A 15,837-nucleotide genomic window follows, 5' to 3' on the forward strand; every position below is an offset into this window, starting at 1 on the left:
GGGCTGCACAGAAAGCCTTCCAGATCTGCAGGCTGGCGTGTTTGTGATCCCTGATTATCTCCTGGCGCTATCTGGTGTCTGCAGAAAACAAAACCCTCTTGTTCAGGAGTTCTTTACCACCTACGCTTCGTTCCCCTCCAAGGCCCACCTGGAAGGGAAGTGAGGTGGGGGTGAGTCAGCAGCACCTGCATGGTGCCGTCTTCCTGGAGGAACTTGCACCTGCATCTCTGTCCATCTTTCTCTTAGTGACTGGCTCACCTCAGGTGGACGCAGGCAGCCATGATGACCTGCTACCCTAGTGCCAGAAGGCAGAACTCCCGTTCTTACTCTACCACTAGCTATGTGACCCTGGACAAGTAACTTAACTGCCTTCCCCTGCTGTCAAATGGAGACCATGATGTCAACATTACAGGGGTGTTGAGATGATTAACCTGGGGGAAATGTAAAAGTGGTTAACATTCTATGTTATGTTTCTTCTCATTCATGAAATGGGGATAATACTACCTAAAAATATATAATATAATCCTACTAAGTAATAGCCTACTAAGGGTTGAGCTCTGTGGAAGGCTGCAGGGAGTAAATATGTCTGAATATATTTTTTTTTAATGTTTGATTAAGATGTTAAAACCTTTGAGATTTGATGCTACAAAGGCATGAGTAAAACTACAGCAGGCTTTCCTAAAGTGTGTCCTTTTGGGTGAAAAAAAAAAAAAAAGCTAATTGAAAAAGGGCCCTGAAGTCAAATGTTTGGAAAACTCTGTGGCCTGTATATTCCTTTTAGGGGTTCACATCACATTAGTATCTTAAAGTGATTTAAAAAGGATGTTTATGATAAACTTGGTATTTGCACATTTATTTGATCACTTAAAAAAATGGACACTTCTATTTATGTCACACTGTTTATATCCCAGATTCGATGTAACACACTTTGAGAAATGTTAAATTACCCTATTCCTAATGTAACCTAGCCAAGGATTGGATGATACCAATTGCTGCGATAATTTTAGAGATAAATTTTAAACTGAATTGGAAATTCAAAATAGGGGTTTCTGTGACTATACACTTAGTCATCAGAAATTTTTTAACCTATGATTGAGAAAGATTGACTTCTTGCAAAGGATAGGTTCTGAATCTTCTGGATTCAGAGATACCTGCCTCTTGTTTAACCAAAAAACATCATCATCTTTGATGCATATGTTTAAAATCTAATATATCTGATAGAATCATCAAGGCACACAAGAAGGAAGTAGAGAAACCTTTATCCAGACATTCACATATTTTTTGCCACCTCAGCTGAAGCTGGGTTGGGATGTTTGTTTTGTCTCACAGCGGTGCACACTTTATCTTTACCCAAGGACAAATGCCTCCAGAGTTTCACATCCAACAACATATGTAAGAGTGTCTGTTGTTTATACACGCTCCCTACTACGCATGTATTTTTCTTTTTAATTCTCAGCACAACCTTTCAAGGAAGGTATTTCTTCTGTCTTATAGTTAGAAGGCTGAGACTAAAGTTGTTAGGTTAACCTGCTTGTAGTAAGATGTAGAACTGAGTTTCAAAGGCCAGGTTGGCTCTCTGAAATGCTTGTATTCTTTCTGATTCTTTTATCACCTTCACTCCTCTTCCCCAAGATGCCTGAAGGTTTCTATGGTGGCAGGATATCATCCTTCACACCTTTTCTTACCTCCATAAAGTTACATCTGTCTTAGTGCTATAGACCAAATGTTTGTGGCTCTCTACAACTCATATGTTGAAATCTAATCCCCAGTGTGATGGTATTAGCATTTGGGGCTTCTGGGAGGGGACGAGGTCATAAGGGTGGAGGCCTCATAAACAGGATTAGTACCCTTCTAAAAGAGGCCCCAGAGAACTCTCTAATCCCTTCTGCCATGTGAAGACACAGGGGAGTACACAGCTGTGAACCAGAAAGTGAGCCCTCACCAGACGTTCATCTGATGATGACTTGATCTTGGACTTCCCAGCCTACAATGCTGTGAGGAATAACTTCTGCTATTTAGTAGCCGCCCAAACTCTGGCATTTTGATATAGCAGCATGAATGGACTAAGACAATTAGGAGGAAAAATCATCTGATCACGTTAATCAACACAGAAAAAAACATTTGGTAAAATGCAGTGTCCATTCATGATAAAAGCCCTCAGCAACTAGAAACTTCAAGTTCATAAGAATATCTACAGAAAACCCAATAACTAACATCTTAATGGTGAAAGATTAGACTTTTCCCCTGAAGATCAGAAACCAGCCAAGGATGCCTGCTTTCACTTCTATTCAGTGTTGTATTAGAGGTCCTAGCCATTGAAATCAGGCATGAAAAGAAATAAAAGGCATAAAGATCAAGAAAGAGCAAATAAGATTTTTCTGGTGGCCTAGTGGCTAAGAATCCCCCTGCCAAGGCAGGGGACATGAGTCCAATCTCTGGTCAGGAAAGATCCCATATGCAGCAGGGCAACGACGCCTGTGTGCCACAACTACTGAGCCTGCACTCTAGACCCGTGCTTCCAAGGGAAGCCACTGCAATGAGAAGCCCAAACAACACAACTAGAGAGCAACCCCCTCACCAAAACCAGGGAAAACTCGAGCACAGCAACAAGACCCAGTGCAGCCAAAAATTAATTAATTAAAAAATATATTTTAAAAAGAGTAAATAAAATTGTCCCTACTTACAGATATTATGATTGCTTATATATAGAATCCCAAAGAATTCACAAAATAAGAACTAGTAAGTGAATTTAGTACAGTTGTACAACACAAAATTAGTATAAGAAAATCAATTATATTCTTATACACTAGCAGCAAAAAATTTGAAAATGAGATTTTAAAAAGCAATTCCTTTTATAATAGGGTCACAAAACATAAAATAGTTATAAATATAACTAATGAAAAATGTTCAAGCCTTCCATGCTGAGAACTATAGATCATCACTGAGAAATTAAAAATGTATAATGAAATGGAAAACTACACTGTGTTCATTGATTGGAAGACTCAATATTCTCCTTAAATTGATCTACAGATTCACCATATTCTCAATCAAAATCCCAGGAAGATCATTTGTAAAGATTGACAAGGTTATTCTAAAAAGTATATTAAGCTGTAAAGACATAGAATAACCAAAGCTAACTTGAAAAACAAAAGTTGGAGGACTTACTCTGATTTTAGGACATTATATAGCTATAGTAATCAGGATAGTCAAGTGCAACTACTTGGAAAAATAGTTTCATATTCTCTTAAAAAATTAAATATCCATCTGCCAAATGACCTGGCCATTCTACTCCCAAGTAGAGAAATAAAAGAGAAGTGAAAGGAGAGAAACAAAAACGTGTTCACAGAAGGCTTGTACACAAATGTCCATAGAAGCCTTATCTGAAATGATTCCAAATGGGTAATAACCCAAATGTCCATGATAGGTAAATGGATAAAGAAATTGTGGCATATTATATAATGGTATGTATGCTGCTGTGTTAACGCTTAGATACTCAGTCGTGTCCGACTCTTTGCGACCCATGGACTGTAGTTCTCCAGGCTCCTCTGTCCATGGGATTCTCCAGGCAAGAATACTGAAGTGGATTGCCATGCCTTCCTCCATGGGATCTTCCGAACCCAGGTCTTCCGCATTGCAGGCAGATTCTTTACTGTCTGAGCCACGAGGGAAGCCCATAATGGTATATATGGCTCTTAGCAAAAAAAAAAAAAAAAAAAACACGAACAATCACTACACGCACAAACATGGATGAACCTTAAAATAATTATGCTGACTGAAAGAAGTCAGTTACCTCCTCCTAAAAATACAAACAGTATGTTTTCATTTATTAAAGTTTTTGAACATGTACCCCAAGCTGTCGTGACAGAAAGATCAGTGGCTGCCTCAGAATGGAGGTAGAGAAAGGAATAGATGACACAGAGGCACAAGGAAACTTTTGGGGGCTATAGAAATCAATGTTCATTATTTTGATTGAGGTGGTAGTTGCATGGGGTAAACATTTGCCTAAACTCAGCAAGTTTTATAATTGTGATTTTTGCAGTTTATTGAATGTCAATTACCTTAGTAAAGTTGAAAAGATCACACCTGTCCTGGCCCATGTATTCAGAGCTTTTTCGTAGTTTCCTAAGAATGATATCATATTAAATAACTGAGGGACTTTTGAGAACTTGAAGAAGGACCATTAAAGGCAGGAAATTCTGTCAAGAAAATTAGACTCATTTTCTTTTTAAAAAGCATTCTTGGTGTGGGAGAGCAAAGGAGCGTGCTGACACCTGTTGCAGGGAATTTAGCAGGCCTTGCTGGGCTCTCATGGTGCCTGGTGAACAAGACCTGGAGGTGCGGAGGTGCACGGACTGCATGAAGATGTGGGTGGATGGCGTTGGGAGGTTGAATGACCCAGATGATGTGGATGAAGGACCTGACATCACCCAGAAGAGTAGTGTTTGCTGACAGCCATCTGCCACTGCTTGGCATTTTCATCAGTGACTTACATGAGAACATACATTATATGCTTGTTTAATATACATTCAGCAAGAAATCGATTGAGGCCTACAGTGTAACAGGCACTGAGCTGGCCCTGCACAGACTGATCTTGGGAGGAGACTCCTGGGCCACCTGGACCTGAAACAAGAAAGAAAATCAGGGGGACATACATACTCACAAATACCTCATTCAAAAGCTTGATTTGATATGAAGAACTTGACATACAAGAGAGAACATGGAGTTCCAGAAAGAGCTTAGAAGGAAGGTGTGTGTGGGTTGAAGGACATGAGGTCAGGTGGCCAAGAGGTTGCAGGAGTCTGGACTTGGGTGGTTTGGGCTTTGGCTCTGAGAGGAGGGCAGCAGTGGAGGATTAGAGCAGATGCCTGACGTGGGCAGACTTCCCACATGGCGCTAATGGTAAGGAACCCGCCTGCCAATGCAGGAGATGTAAGAGACACAGGTTCAGTCCCTGGGTTGGGAAGATCCTCCAGAGGAGGGCATGACCACCCACTGAGATGCTGAAGGCTAAGGAGTCTGGTGGGCCCACAAGAGAGCGATCAGGGCCTGAGCTGGACAAGGGGTGGGGGCCAAGCACAGAGCCTCGCTACTGCGCTCCCCACCTCTGGCCTCAGGCCCTGTCACAATAGCCTGTGACACCACCTTTTCTGCCAGGACAGTGGAGGCAACAGGTCTCCCGCCCCTTGCCCCCACCCCCGGCTCTTCCTGTCCTAGTCTGTGACATGAGCATCGAGTGTCTGAGCTTCTCTCTGATTGTCCTAATCTGTGTCCCTTAAAAAGGTGTCTGGATTTTGGTATCAGCATGTCTGGCTACAAATCATGGCTCCATTACTTATCAGCTATGACTCTGGCTAAGTTGCCAAACTGTCTGAGCCTCAGTTTTCTCTCTATAAAGTGGGCATAGAAGTATTGACATGTACTGTGGGCTTAGTCTCTCGGTCGTGTCTGACTCATTGCAACCCTACGGACTGTAGTCCACCAGGCTCCTCTGTCGGTGGGATTCTCCAGGCAAGAATACTGAAGTGGGTTGCCATGCCATCCTCCAGGGGATCTTCCCAGCCCAGGGATTGAACCCAGGTCTCCTGCATTGCCGGTGATTCTTTACCATCTGAGCCACCAGGGAAGGCCAAGAATACTGGAGTGGATAGCCTATCCCTTCTCCAGAGGATCTTCCCAACCCAGGAATCGAAAGCAGGTCAGGGATGCTGTTAAATATCCTGCCTTGTACAGGACAGTCCCCCACAATAAAGAATTATCCAGCCCCCGCATTGCAGGCAGATTCTTTCCCAGCTGGGCTACCAGGGAAGCCCATCAACATGTACACACTGCTGTATTTAAAATGGATAACCAATAGGAACTACTGTATAGCACAGGAAACTCTGCTCAATGTTAGGTGGCAGCCTGGATGGGAGGGGAGTTTGAGGGAGAATGGATACATGTATGTGTAAGGCTGAGTCATTCCCCTGTTCACCTAAAACTATCACAATATTGTTAATCAGCTTTACACCAATAAAAATAAAAAGTTAAAAAATATCTGCCCCAGTAGGATTATTATAAGGATTTATGCCTTTTTATTGTGTAAAATTTAGGCCTTTCCTCAGCTTTTGTCCCAATGAGTCAGAATTGCTTTCTGGCCTTCATTTTTAAAAAATTAAGTATATACTTTTCGCCGTGTTGGGTCTTTGTTGCCGCACAGGCTTTTCTCTAGTTGGCGCATGAGCTTCTCATTGCAGTGGCTTCTCTTGTTGTGGAGCATGGGTTCTAGGACACATGGGCTCAGTAGTTGTGGCTCCCAAGCTCTAGAGCAGAAGCTCAGTAGATCTGGTACATGGGCTCAGTTGCTCCATGGCATGTAGAATCTCCTTGGACCAGGGATTGGAACTGTATCTCTCTGGCCTTCATTTTTGAAACACCAGGGCAGATGCCAATAAAAATTAGTAAATGTTAAAGATCACTATTGGAAATGTTGCAAATTAGCCTCTAGTGCCAGGACTTCGCTAGGCAGATACAAGGTCCATTGTAGAACTTTGTTCTGTTAAGATGGGCATCATTAAAGTCTTGAGGTGGAAAGGTCCTTGGTGGCCCCCACACTGAGCTGGGGGGGACGTCAGGGCCACCCTCTCCAGCATGACAAAGGCTGTCCCATCCCAAAGACTCTTGCTTAGTGGTTCTCAACTGGGGGGGTTTGCCCTCCCAGAAACATTTGGCAATGTCTGGAGACATTTGGTTGTCATGACTCGGGGATGATGCTAGCTTCTGGTGGACAGAGATCAGGGATGCTATGAAATATCCTACATGATTGCACAGGACAGTCCCACACAACAAAGAATTACCCAACCCCAAATGTCAATAGTGCCAAGATTGAGAAACCCTGGTCTAGTGAGAAAGCTGGATTAGAATTCCAATTCTACCATATATAGCTGTGTGACTTTGGGCAAGTGACTAACTTGTTTTTACATCTGTAAAACAAGGATGATCGTATGAGCTAGTGCCCCCATAAGACTGTTATGAGCATTAAATGAATTTGTCGTATGTGCAGTGTTTAGATCTGTGAGTGGGGCATGGGGAAACCCTATCTAGGAGTTTGGTTTTGAACAATCCCTCATTAGAACCATCACTCTGAGGTCAGAGCTCTTCCCCCAGGGACTACCCCACCCCCAGATAAGTCTTCTATTCCCTGGGCTGTGCATGCCCTTTCTCTGTAACTGACCCAGCTCTCAGACATGTTACCACTCTGGGCTCTTTTCTGGGAAGATTCTAGTGTGTCAGTGTTGAAATAAGCCTCTTATGGTTGTACCAACAAGCCAGATGTCCTGGAAGCACAGAAGGACCACGCTATTACCTTCCTTATTAGATGAGCCCTTTGATGAAGGCTGTCTCTGTCAGGCTGGCTTCTATAACAAGAGCTGTGTGCTGCCACTGGCTATTTACCCTTTGACCAACTGGAACCTTCTTGCCTTTATTCTGCAGAAGAGAGGTCCTCAGGTACAGAGTGCTCTGGGCAGAAATCACAGAAAATATGGTGCTCCAATGACAAATGATGTACCAAAAAATAATTTTCCACTGAGCCTGAAAATTCAGTGACACAAACCCCCATTTTCCTTGAAGTGAAGTGGAGTTATTGAACAGGAAAGAACTTCCCAGAAAAGCCATGTCACCAAGTAGAAGAGCCTGACACCTTCAAGCCTCACCCCTCTCCTCTCCTCCCCTCCCCCGCTCAGATGGGTCATTAGTCTTAGTCACTGTTTTATCATTTCCTAATCCCCTCAGGGAGTAGTCCCTTCTAGATATGGGAGCTCATAAAAGATTCTCCTTGTCTAACAGCTTCATCCCACTGTAGCCTGGACAGGGACTGTTTGACACGTAAAAACTGGGGCCCCTGCTACAGTCAGCAGCAAGAGTAAGTTCATTTCCAAACTTCCCAAAGTCTCAGGGGAGCCCACTTAAGCATTCCTCCCATAGACTTCTGAGAAGATCTGTTAAGCAGTAATGGCTTCAATTTGGTCCAATTAACCTCACACTGGGCTAACTTCTGCCCTTAGCTGTGTGTTGGCAGCTACTGCTGATTCCAGGTACAGTAGTGGGCAGGTAACAGTGGAAATTAACTTGGTGGATTAAAGGAACAAATGTTAACCATGTCCTCCAAGCATGAGGGGGAACAATAACCTGCTGAAGCATGCCCATCAAAAGTACACCATCCACCCAGAGATCGTCACAAAAGCCGAATCAAGTGGAAATGAAGTACACGGCCAACTTAGATCATGAGGGAGGTTTGCTTGTTTGCTTTATGTTGTCAGGTGCTTTTTATTTGCAGAATATATTGAATAGCCATTATTTTCAGCTCCTGTGATTATAAGTCTGAACCAGTTCCTTTCAAGGCATAAAGCCTTTTTAAAACAACCGTAACAACCCAGTTTTCTTTGGAACTTTCACTCTAAGTTACAGTTTCAGAGCAAGGCTGCCCTATCCAAGTGGGAAAACTAGAGCCTGCTGTTTGCTTTCTCACTTAGCATCCTTTTGGGGTCTCCTCCACATCCAGGATTGTGCTCTTCTTCACATGCCTTTGAATGGACATGTCCATTTCCCAGGGCTTCCCTGGTGGCTCAGCAGTAAAGAATCTGCCTGCCAACGCAGGACATGATGGTTCGATCCCGGGGTCGGGAAGATCCCCTGGAGAAGGAAATGCTAACCCACTTCAGTATTCTTGCCTGGGAAATCCCATGGATAGAGGAGCCTAGTGGGCTACAGTTCAAGGGGTCTCGAAAGAGTCAGACATGACTCAGTAACTAAACATCAACAACGACAATGGGAAAGAGCACTGGGACAGCCAGCTCAGAGCCAGCCCTGGAGAGCTGCGGTCCTCTGACCCAGCAGCTCATGAGGAGGACTCGGGACCCAGATTCCAACCCAAATTCCACAGAACCCTGGGGTGTTCAGGGGGTTGAGGGGAAGGCAGGAGAAGCTGAGCAAATCCCAACCTCTCTTCCTGTTCAACCAGAGCACCTCCACTTCGATACATTTTTAACTTTTAAAGATTTTTAACATTTATATAGAAAAGTGCACCCGTCCTGAATGTGCAGCTCAATAAGATTTTACAAACTCTGTGCAGGTTGGAACCAGTCCCGTTCCAGCAGCAGAACATTTCCAGCCCCAGGTGCTCCTTTTCAGCGCTTCGCTCAAAAGGGGAACCACACTCTTGATTTCTGACACTATCTCATTGATACGTTCTACACATTGAGGCCTCACATAGGTTTTAAAAAACTTTTTATTTTGGTTTAATTATAGACTTATAGAAAGTTGCAAAGATACTATAGCAAGGAATATAGAATTTTATATTCTTTATCAATGTTCAAAATTTTTTTTCAAAAGAAGCTTAAAAACCAGCGGCTTAGTAGAAAATGGACAGGTTTTGGAGTTGGACCTCATGGGATTGAGTTCAAAATGCTTTCCTTTATCTTCATATAACCCAGACATGTCCTTAACCATCCTGAGCTGCAGATAAGGTTCATATTACTTTCCTGCGGCTGGTAGGTTTTAAAGAAGTGAGACACTGAGTGGGCACGTGTGTGAACTGGGGGACCCTGCATGGAGGTCTGGCTTCCCGGGGCTCTCGGTGGAGAGCTGGGTGAGTCAGGAGTGGCTCAGCACCACCTGGCCAGTTTGCAGTTTTGTGTGGTTTCCAGGTATCATCGAGCACTCAGTTACCCCGGCTCTTCCATCATTCCTCTGCCTCCGCTGCCGGCTGTAGCATCTCTCCCCGGCTGTTCCTCTGGGTGGAGCACCAAGCAGGTGCCGCCCAGGAGGGAGGCCTGGGGAGGGCTGACCAAGCAGGTTCAGGAGGCCGTATCCCATTCAGACTGCTGGGGCCAGACCTGCCCTTGGTCCCTTACCTGTGGGCTGGCCATTGTGAAATCAACCCTACTTCCGTGCCACCTGGAAAGACCACCCCACCCCACCCCGCTCTGGGGAAGGGTGTGGCTCTCTGCTCACAAAAGAATTCCCACTATGGATGGGTGACAAAAGGCAGCCTCAAGGAGTGCCCTTACTAAACCGGAAGGCATCTGACCTGTCATTTTTGGGAGGGGACTGAGAGCGGCTTTCAGCCGACAGACCCTGAGTCATCCCCGAGAAGATGAGCTGAGTTCATATGCCCCATCTCAGAGGTCTGAACCTGGGCAGGTAGGTGGGAGCCACCTGAGAGATAAACCCTGGGTGGGCGGGGTCAACCAGTGGTTACCAATGGACAAAGGCTGTGGGTCGGCTCCTGTCCACTCTGCCCACCTCAGGCTGTACCTGCCACACCTCCAGGTCAGAGAAGGGGATGGACGCAGAGGAAAGACTTGCTCCGTGGGTTGCCTGCCATCTCTCAGGTTTCAGAGCACGGCCTGACCTGTCTTTGGAGGCAGCTATGCCATTCTAGGAGATGCCCCCTTTCCTTCCTTGGTGGTTAACTTTTCTGGGACACTTTGGGTGGCAGTCTTAAGTCTAAGGTCAGGAGGCTCCCGGGAAGAAAGGGCGAGGGTGTGGCTGGTGATGATGAGTACAAGAAGAGACAGGATGGTAGGGAGGAGCTTGAGCAATGTGGGAGAGAGGACTGGTCCTGGTGGGAACCTCAGACAGACTGGACACCCTGTTACTTAAGAGAGGTGTCATATATTGAACTCCTGTATGATCCACGCCTTGAGCTGAGTGCTTGGCATATATTGTCGTCATTTAATCTCAATAACCCTTTGGAGGTCATTAGCACCCTTAGAATGTCCTTTAAGTAATTTGCCTAAGGCCATGTAGCTGGTAAGTGGCAGAGGTGGAATATGTTCCATCTGTGCAGCTCCAAACCCCTGTCTCCTTTCTCCCTCCCCCTTGTTGTCCATGGAGACTCTCAGCCTCAGCCTGTTCTGGAAAGGGTTATTCTCAGCTAACTGCCTTCCATGCTTATTGGGAGCGACTGACAACTGTTATACAAATACTGAGGGCTATTTGTATTTTAACGAGAGCCTGGGTAGCAGAACAACCACCAGCATTTCTGGAGACTTGTGATTCTCAAAGTGAGGGCACAGGCATTGCAGTTTGCAGATGTTATTCGCCTTCATTTAGCCCCTCTCTTTTTAGCAGACTCTAGAGGGCATCAGAATTACCTAGAGGGCTTGTTCAAACACAAATTGCTTGCCCACAACCCACAAGTGCCAATTCTGTAGTTCTGGGGTGGGACCCAAGAATTTGCATTTTTCATTTCCAGGTGCTGCTTGTGGGCTGTTCTGGGGCTCACACTTTGAGAACCACTACACTGCAGCAATCCTGTAAGATTAGATGAGCAGGTGTTATTAATGTTTCCATCTGTCAGAGAAAAAACTTGACATGCAGGGAGGTTTGGTGACTTGGGATTAGATGACAGTTATCAAAAAGCAGGAGCAGGGCTTTAGAACAGAGTGTGACATCTTCTAGCTCAGACCACTGCTTCTCAACAGGTCTGTGTAGCCCTGAGAGTTCTGCAGTGATGATCCCCCAAATTACATGAGCCACTTCTGGGTCATTCGGGTGACCACCAAGCCTCAAGTGCCTCCTGGCTCTTTGGGGCCTGCAGGCTGTGAAGGCATTACCCCTAGTGAGGTGGGAGACCTGGGCCTCCCCAGAGCATGTGACAGGAAAAGCCTGCCAGACGCCAAAGCCCACATTCACAGGCATGCAGACACATCACACATGTCTGTGTCTCTACGCTGGTCTGTATCTAACAGCTTGCAGCAAGAATTGGCCAGCAAGGCACAAACTTTTAAGTGGAAGAGGCAGAGGTCTCGGATGGCCACAGTTAGAGATGGCTTTCAAGGCTCGCTCCTGGCAGAACTTTGGTTCAATATGAAAATGATGATCTTGAAGTGGCAAAAAAGCTCCGCAGTTATTAATGCTATTTCCCACCATGTACCCAGTGCACAGGCATCCTCTGCCAATAGTGTTTCTACGGCCAAGTGCAGAAGCCAACGCATACCCGTGCTAAATCTACCATTTAATCGGTGTTGGCAATATAGTTTCAGCAAAACCAGACACTTACCTAAGTGCCATAAAGTTTAAGGGGTTTTTATTAAATTTCATATCTAGCTTATATTTAGTTTGGATATAGTCAAGAAACATAGTGAAATAATTTAAATCAGTGATAAGAGGCTTGAGGGTTTGTTTTTTTAAACAGAGAGGCCTACTTCTTACATTTAAGAAATTCTGCTCATGAGATAATAATGAGATAATGTAAGTGAAAGCTTCTCTGAACTGTGAAGTGCCATATATATGTTCATCTTTGATTGTTTTTTTCAGTTTCTCCTTTTAAATAACATACTTAAAAATTGAGGTATGGTTGATTTACAGTATTATATAAGTGTCAGGTGTATGACAGTGATTTGCAATTTTTAAAGGTTACACTACATTTAAAGGTTATACTACATTTGGAGAAGGAAATGGCAACCCACTTCAGTACTCTTGCATGGAGAATCCCATGGACAGAGGAGCCTGGTGGGTTGTAGTCCATGGAGTCTCAAAAGAGTCGGACACGACTAAGTGACTTCACTTCACTCTCTTCGTACTTTATCACTGGAGTAGGAAATGGCAACCCACTCCAGTATTCTTGCCTGGAGAATCCCATGGACAGAGGAGCCTGGCTGGCTATGGTCCATGGGGTCGCAGAGAGTTGGACACGACTGAAGTGACTAAGCACGCATACTCCATTTACACTTACTATAAAATACTGGCTGTATTCCCTGTGCTGTACAATATATACTTGTAGCTTATTTTATACGTGGTAGTACTTTGTATACCTCTAGGGGTATTGCATACCCCTGTCTCTCTCCTCCCCACTTCTCTCTCCCCACTGGTAACCACCAGTTTGTTCTCTAGATCTGTGAGTCTGTTCCTTTGTTATATTCACTAGTTCATTTTATTTTTTTGTATTCCACATACAAGTAATATCATACAGTATTTATCTTTCTCTGACTTATTTCACTAAGTATAATAGCCTTCAAGTTCATGCATGTTGTTGCAAATGGCAACGTTTCATTCTTTTTTTATGGCTGAGTAGTATTCTATTGTGTGTGCACATCTTCTTTATCTTTTCATCTGTTGATGGACACTAAAGTTGTTTACATATCTTCAGTTCAATTCAGTCACTCAGTGGTGTCCGACTCTTCGCAACCCGATGGACTGCAGCACGCCAGGCCTCCCTGTCCATCACCAACTCCCAGAGTTTACTCAAACTCATGTCCATTGAGTCAGTGATGCCATCCAACCATCTCATCCTCTATCGTCCCCTTTTCCTCCCGCCTTCAATCTTTCCCAGCATCAGGGTCTTTTCAAATAAGTCAGTTCTTTGCATCAGGTGGCCAAAGTATTGGAGTTTCAGCTTCAGCATCAGTCGTTCCAATGAACACTCAGGGCTGGTCTCCTTTAGGATGGACTGGTTGGATCTCCTTGCAGTCCAAGGGAATCTTAAGAGTCTTCTCCAATACCACAGTTCAAAAGCATCAATTATTCGGTGCTCAGCTTTCTTTATAGTTCAACTCTCACATCCATACATGACTACTGGAAAAACCATAGCCTGGATTAGATGGACCTTTGTTGGCAAAGTAATATCTCTGCTTTTTAATATGCTGACATATTATTGGCAAAGTAATAACTCTGCTTTTAAATATGCTATCTAGGTCCATATCTTGGTTATTGTAAATAATGCTGCTCTGAACACTGGGGTGCATGAAGCTTTCTGAATTAGTACTTTTGTTTCTTTCAGCTATATATAACCAGAAGTGGAATTGCTGGGTCATCTGGTAGGTCTAATTTTAGTTTTTTGAGGAATCTGAATATTGTTTCCCAAAGAGGCTACACCAACTTTCTCACCAACAATGTACAGTGGTTTTCTTTCTTCTACATCCTTGCCAACATTTGTTATGTGTCCTTTTTGATGACAGTCATTCTAACAAGTCTCAGGTGATATCTCCTTGTGGTTTTGATTTGCACTTCTCTGATGATTAATGATGTTGAACATCTTTCCATGCACCCATTGTCTGTCCTTATTTTTTCCCCAGCTTTATTGAGATATAATTGACTTAGAACATTATGTAAGGTTAAGGTGTACAAGGTAGTGATTTGGTATATGTATATATTGCAAAATAAGGTTAGTTAACACATCTACCACCTCACATAGTTACATTTTGTGTGTGTGATGAGAACTTTCAGAATACACTCTTATCAACTTTCAAATATACAATATAGTATTGTGAATTATAGTCGCCATGCTGTATAATGCATCCCTAGAACTTACTCATCTTATAACTGAAAGTTTATAAAAACCTTTTTATCATCTTCACCCATTTTCCCCACCTCCACACCCTTCCCTTTAGCAACTGCTAATCTGTTCTCTGTTCCTCTGAGTTTGGTAATTTTAGATGTCACATATAATGAGAGTGTGCATATATATATATATATATATAGTCACTTAGTCATGTCCAACTCTTTGCGACCCCATTGATTGTAGACTGGTGTAGCCCACCAGGTTCCTCTATCCATGGGAATTCTCCAGGCAAAAATACTAGAGTGGGTTGCCACACCTTCCTCTTGGGAATCCTCCCAACCCAAGGATCAAACCCTGATCTCCTGCATTGCAGGCAGATTCTTTACCATCTGAGCCACCAAGGAAGCCCAAGAATACTAAAATGGGTAGCCCACTCCTCCACCATGGGATCTTCCTAACCCAGGAATCAAACCAGGGACTCCTACAATGCAGGTGGATTCTTTACCAGATGAGCTACCAGGGAAGCCTATGGTGCTTGTTTTCCTTCCTCCTTACTGTTCTATCTGTCCTTTTGCAAAGTACTAGCTGACTGCCCCACCTACTTCTGTAATTCTGCGCTTCCCTCTCCCTGCCCCTCCCACCACATTCTCAGAGCAGAACCAGCCACTTGGCCCCAGCTAGGAGTGGTCAGTTCCATGGAGGCCAATTCCAGGGCTTGCTGAGAGAGGGTAGATTCTATCCTGCTAGACATGGGTGGGGCCTTGGAGGTCTTCTGGTCCCTCCCATGTGATATGAGGAAGTGAAACCAGAGACACTGGCCCTGAACTTCTCAATACCACAGAAGGAGTCAGTGCCAGGTCCAAGAATGAACTACATGGGGATTCATTTTCAATAAATTCTCTTTCCCCCCTTCTTTCTGTTATACACCAGGATGGAAAAAGGAGCCAACTTTACTGGAGACTCAGGACCCATTTGGCAGGAAAGCACATAGAAAAGCCAGAGAATGCAGCCTGGGGAGATGGAAGATGGCAGTCAGGACTCACTAGTGTCTAGGAATGGAAGGCAAGATGGCAGAGGGCATGGTTTCTAGGGCTTAGAAAGTTCCCCTGAAATGGTTCTATGTTCTCAAGAGCTTCAGAATGAAGGCTAAGGTATTCCTGTTAAAGATATACTGAGAGAACTCTTTCTCTTGGCAGAATTCTTTTTTTTTTCCCTTCTATTTTTACCCCTTAAAATGGGAATTTCAAAGGCTCACTTGCAGGAAGGGGAGAGGCCTATGAGGAGAAGGATCGTGAGTCACTGCAGAAAACCAAGGGCTTAGGAGGGGGAGGGAGCTGATGCTCTGAAACAGGGAAGATGAGGCCCTTTTTAGTCACAGCACGTGTCAATCATTGCTGCTTGGCAAATGGCAGTGAACCTAGAAGGACTTTCTTTCATACTAGAATCAGGAACCTAAGCCTTAGGATATTTTGCATTTAAGTAAATATTTTGCTGGAAATTTTTAAAAAGTTTAAAGGATTAAAGACTTGGAATATGTCAAATATGTAGAATCAGGCCCAGGCATTGCCTTAAGA

Source organism: Cervus canadensis, chromosome 20, assembly GCF_019320065.1.
Source record: "Cervus canadensis isolate Bull #8, Minnesota chromosome 20, ASM1932006v1, whole genome shotgun sequence".
Taxonomy (NCBI): Eukaryota; Metazoa; Chordata; class Mammalia; order Artiodactyla; family Cervidae; genus Cervus; species Cervus canadensis.